At 48.2% G+C, this 5,719-nt stretch overlaps 1 pseudogene; it reads right to left on the bottom strand.

Moving 5' to 3' along the window:
• Positions 1 to 255: 255 nt before the first annotated feature.
• On the bottom strand, positions 256 to 2,182 carry LOC136326471 (ornithine decarboxylase pseudogene; annotated as a pseudogene).
• Between the last annotated feature and the right edge of the window lie 3,537 nt (positions 2,183 to 5,719).

Below are 5,719 nucleotides of genomic sequence, written 5' to 3'. Positions count from 1 at the left end.
TTGTACAAGGGGTGTAGTAACTGAGCCAAATGGGGTATAAATGCTCGTCAATACTCCAACAAACCTAAAAATTCCTGTAACTGTTTTACCATAGTGGGCACGGGGTATGCTTGGATCTTATCTGTAACTGCGTCAGGGATAACTTTTGTCTTACCCGACCAGACAACTCCCAAGAATTTTTTTTTTTTTTTTTTTTTTTAGTTTTCAAGGTACTTTATTTTTAAAACAGGTCACAACACGGAGCTTCTGGCCCATTCTGCCCACATACAAGCTACAAATGCTTGCTCGGCAGCTGAGGGGCACTCTTTAGTAGCATGTTTGAAAATTGAATAAAAATCCATATAAAACAAATATTCAAATAGTTTTCATAGGAACACGGATAAGTGTGACCCCGGTCTCCTAGCCTTCCATACTGTTCCATCTGTGCCCACCCTACTTATGACATTTCAAAACTAGCAATAATTAAGTTAAATGGTGCCTCCGAATCCCTTAATTCAAGCTCCACACACAGTGACAGCTACAGGAACAGCCTCTACACATTGATGCGGGCTGAGGCACAGGCCGCCGGGTGGCGCTTGATCCCACTCTCCCAGGCGCAGGACACGGGCAGAGCACCAATGTCCTGCTCCTCCATACCGGGGCCGCCGTCCTGCTTCTGGACTTGCTGCATCAGTTGCCACATGGGTCCTGACATCACGTAGTGGATGGTTGGCCTCTGGAAGCCATTGAAGGTGGAAGCGGCAGCCACGGTGTAAGCCCCCATGTTCTCAAAGAGCATCCAGTCCCCCACGTGCATCTCAGGCAAGCCACAGCGCTCGACGATGCGGTCCAGGCTGTCACAGGTCGGTCCCCATATGCTGGACGAGTAATACCTCTCATCCGGTTTGGGCCTCTTCTGCAGAAGGGGTTTCACGTGGGCATGATCATAGAGGATGCAATTAAACGACCCATACACGCCATCATTCACGTAATACATAAAGGTTTTCTCGTTCGACTCCTCCTCATCATCAGAGCCTGTTTGCTCCTTTAACACCAACTTTTTGGCAATGATGTTAACTGCAAGTGTGAAGGCTGATGCAACATAGTATCTGCCTGGCTCGGCAATGACTGTCACTCCTGAGTCTGACGGAAAGTACTTGTCCAGGGCTGGGTTGATGACACTGGCGATCTCTTCAAATTTAAGCTTTACATCCTCAGATCCAGGAAAGCCACCACCAATATCAAGCAGATACATGTTGAAACCAACCTCAGCCCCCGTGTCAAAGACACAGCGGGCATCCGAGATGGCCTGCACAAAGGTCTCAGGGTCAGTACAGCCACTTCCCACGTGGAAGCTGACACCGATGACATCAATATTTAGCTCTTTTGCCCGTTCCAAAAGAAGCCTGCTAGTTTTGAGTGTGGCACCAAATTTAACACTGAGACGACAGACTGCTTTGGAATCATCGGTGGCAATCCGCAAAACCAACTTTGCCTTTGGGTGTGCCCTGGCAACTTTCATCAGCTCGACTTCACTATCGAAAGTCATCATCCGGACTCCATTATTGGCAGCATATTTAATCTGAGACCCTTGTTTACATGGATTTGCATAGATAATCCTCTCTGGAGGCGCCCCAAGACTCTGCACCAATTGTATTTCAGTCTTGCTGGCACAGTCGAACCCTGTCCCGATGGCAGCGAGGGTCTTCACTATGGTCCTGCTGTCATTCCATTTGACCGCATAAAAGGGGGTGATCTGAGGAAGAGCTTTTAACCATTTCAGATGTTTCTTTAGGATGTCTCCCAGGTCCGCAACATAGAAGGCATCCTTATCATCGGAAGAAGAAACTTCGTTAATTTTTTGGTCTAAAATGTCCTTGGCAGTAAAGCCTTCATCAAGGAAAAGGCAGTCAAACTCTTCATTACTGAAGCTGTTCATGGTTTCTGGCTGTTCTTAAATGCAACAAACAGGAAAACTAAGATGGATTTAAAGAAATGATTGCCAGCTTTTCACAAAGGCAGTCCTCCAAGAATTCCAAGTCCTGTGGAAGATGGGTGCTTGCTCTCTCCGGGCAGCAGAAGTGTCCTCCGCGCGCAAGAGCGCCTCACGCCGACCCCATGAGGACGCCGCCGCAACCGAGCGCGCAGGACCGCCGGCCGCCCCCGTCGGCCGCCCGCCCGCCCGCCGCCTCGCTGCCTCCCGCGGAGGACTGCCGGCCCGAGGTGGCGCCGCAGCGCTGTCAGAGGGGCGGCGGCGGAGGCTGAGCGGACTGACCCAACTCCCAAGAATTTAAGAGATAACCCAGGTTCTTGTAATTTGTTCTCATTGACTTGGCAGCCACATGTTTTCAAATGGGATAGTAGGGTAGGGACAGCTTGCTCCAATTCTGGAAGAGAATCACTAGTTAGCATGATATCGTCAGTAATGGTACATGCGAACTGCTTCTGGCTGTTTCCATTTAGCCAGGTCAGCAGCCACCAGCCCATAGCACAAGGTGGAGCTATGCAAATAGCCCTGGGATAACACTGTAAAGGTCCATTGTCTCCCTTCCCAACTGAAGGCAAATTGGTCTTGACTCTCTGCAGCTATATCAATAGAGAAAAAGGCATTGGCCAAGTCTGCCACAAAGTGGTATGTCCCCAACTCATGCTTGCTGATCTATCATGTGAGCTATTGAGGGAACAACAGCATGCAAAGGGGGAACAACTTTATTAAGTTCTTTGTAATCTATCATCATTGACTATGTCTGGTTTGCACACAGGCCATACCGGGGAGTTGTAAGGACTGTGCGCTGGCTGGATGATCCCCACCTTTTCTAGTTCGAGGATCGTCCCTGTGACTTCTTCATAACCACCTGGCAGGCGGTACTGCTTGGTGTTAGTCACATGCCGAGGAATGGGTAATTGCAAAGGGGAATGTGATACATGTCCCGCAACACTGCCTTCACAACCCTGATCCACAGCCAGAACTCCCCAGCTGTGGTTTCCAACCACAATGCTTGCAAGACATCTACCCCAAAATATATTCAGGAATAGGAGATACATACACCTTATATGGCTTAGGAGGCAGTCTCCCTATCCACAATGGAATAGTTATTGGTTTCACTTGAACAGTTTGGCCCCCATAACCGTCAATGGCCACTGGGGTCCCAGCAAACCGCTCTGGGTTCTCATAGAGGAGGGAACATTCTGCACCCGTATGCACCAAGGCCAACACCTGTTGCACATTGGAAGGGGACCAGTGGATAGCCAGTTCCACGTGTGGCCCCCAGTCCCCGCCCATCCCTGTTAGACGGGTCCCTTGGCCCTTTTCCTATTCAAACTGGTACAATGGGTCTTGGGAGTTCTCCTCTCCCTCAGTTGTCTTCATCATATAATCTTGTAACCGAGCTGCCCGCGCACCAAACGTTTTATTGGTAGCTGCTGAGGCCTTTCATCTCAGTGGCTGAAACTTCTGTTCTGGTTTAAGCTGTCACCAAAGCTCCAAAAGAATTTTATTAGACTGGCCATCCAATTTCCCCTTATCTGCTCCAGCTGCTATCAAATCTACCCACATCTGTGTTCAAGTAACCTTTACAGGCCTGTTTCCCTTGTTAGTCGGGGGGGGGGGGGGAGGGGGACATAGGCAGCAGCCCTCACTGCTTTATGATCCCAAGAGGCCTCCAGCTCTCCCAAATCTGCTACCATCTGTGTAACCGCATTGATGAGCTGCCCCACATAGGGGCCCAAGATAGCCACAAGTGGCCCAAAAAGGGCTGACAGGGCACTAGCAAGGATAAAGTCCCTCATTTTTGCCATAAACACTTCCTCGTCTGGTCCATGGGACTCAGGGTTGAAAGCTGCATTCTTCATACCTAGTTCCTGAAGGACCTTTACTAACTCACTGTAGCACTGCCACCAACCCTGGCAAGTCTCCAGCATTCTGCCAGACCATACAAATGGCAGCCATCACCCATTCTAATAGAGTATGGTCTCCTGGGTTGTCATGGCAGTTCTGAAGATACTGCCTCAAGGATGAGTGTATGGTAATGGCGGCCAATTTCTGTTGCTCTCTGTTCCAGAAAGCATGTGTGGTGTTGGGCAGATAAAATGTATTATGCTCACTTTGTTAAAAATGGCGCTGCCTACGTGAGGCCGTCGCCCAGGTGATATTAATGTGTGTTGAGAATCCTTGTAGCCTGGGGCTTGGTTTTGGGAATTAAGCCTTTCCCACCCTTTATGATATGGGGTGGTACAATCCAATCATGCCTCAGAGAAGTGACTTTGTATTAGAGACTTCCCTATTTCGTATATTGGATTAGAGGTTGTGAAGCTACAATATAAAATGGGGACGGAGCGGGAGCTTGCTCTCTTGGTTCCTGACATTAGAGGAGAGAGCAGAGCAGAGAGCAGAAGGAGGCCACGTGGAGGAGGCCAGGAGAAGCAGCCAAGATGGCGGAGTGTTGAGTGAGAGGCCAGTTTGTGCAGTTTATGCAGGGAGAAGGAAGGAGATGGGGAACTGAGGAGAATAAGGCTGGTGAGCTAGAAACCTTTGATTCTAGGAAACTCGGATAAGTCAGTGGCTTTGTGAGCACTGAATGTGAGTGGGTTTTGGAGTCCAGTGTGTATTTTTACTTGCCCGCCGGATGCAAGCTAGGATTAAAGACTATGGCCCATCAGTTCTTGGCTCCGTTGTTTCTTTACCGACTGTCCGAATCCAATGCGAACCTGCATGGGCCAGGAGGCTGCTGTGATAGTGGCCGTGGCTGCTGGCTTTACATGTGGTAAGGTACCAAAAAGTTGCAAAATTAATATTGATATTTTAGGAGAAAAGGCCAGGCTTTCTGTCCCATCTTTTCCTTGGAGAGGAGAGAGAGAATGTGCAAGCTTCCTGACTTACAAGGACAATGGGTCATTTAGTTTTAACTATAGAATAAGGGTTGTCTGAGGAACTTCTTTACTCTTACAATAAGAGACAGAATTTACATACTACCCTACATTGATTTTGGTTCTTCCTCCATTCCTGGAATACTGAGAGTAACATACCTCTAGGCAAAGGAGGGAAGATAAATACTGAAAGATTTGTAAATGTCTTTGATTGTGTTACCTTAAAAGTTTTAATGTTTCTATGGATTCCCTAAACAAATGTTATAAGCTTGTGCCATGATGTCATGCTCCCCCCAGCCTGTGTGTGATCAAGGGTATATATAACCAGCCTCTGAGATGTATTTGGCACACACGATTTGGGTCTACAATGCCCCGTGTTAGTCATCTGTGGCCGGCATAGTTAATAAATCTCCTCCTCTAATAAAACCCTTCAAAATTCATCTGGACTTGGTGTCTCTACATAAACCCACGGAAGTGAGGTACAGGTACTTTACAACATTTGGCACTCAACGTGGGGCTATGCTGTTTCGCTTCACCGGGTAGAGACTCTCTGAATCAGCTGCTCTTTCCGGGGCGCTGCCTGATCCCGCTGGAAACTCGAGAAGAGGCACCACCTGAGATATTATCAGGGCTCCCCGTTTTCCTGTGGGTTTGGACAGTTCTTCAGCAGACAACTCCCGGTTCCCAAATATGATGATTTGGACAATTCGGCAGAGAAATCAAGGAGGTAGGTAAAGCAACTCTTTTGCTTTACTGAATTCTAGCTTTCCTCTTAATTCTTGCTTTCTGTTTGTGACTGGTCAATCTGTTTGGGACTAGTATGTAGGTAGGGCAGATCATTCGTTTTGCTGTTTGTGACTCCGGAGATATGTAG

This window comes from Saccopteryx bilineata, chromosome 2, assembly GCF_036850765.1.
Source record: "Saccopteryx bilineata isolate mSacBil1 chromosome 2, mSacBil1_pri_phased_curated, whole genome shotgun sequence".
Lineage (NCBI taxonomy): Eukaryota > Metazoa > Chordata > Mammalia > Chiroptera > Emballonuridae > Saccopteryx > Saccopteryx bilineata.
Note: the sequence above shows the minus strand (reverse complement) of the source record. Positions and strands in the feature narration are given on the sequence as shown.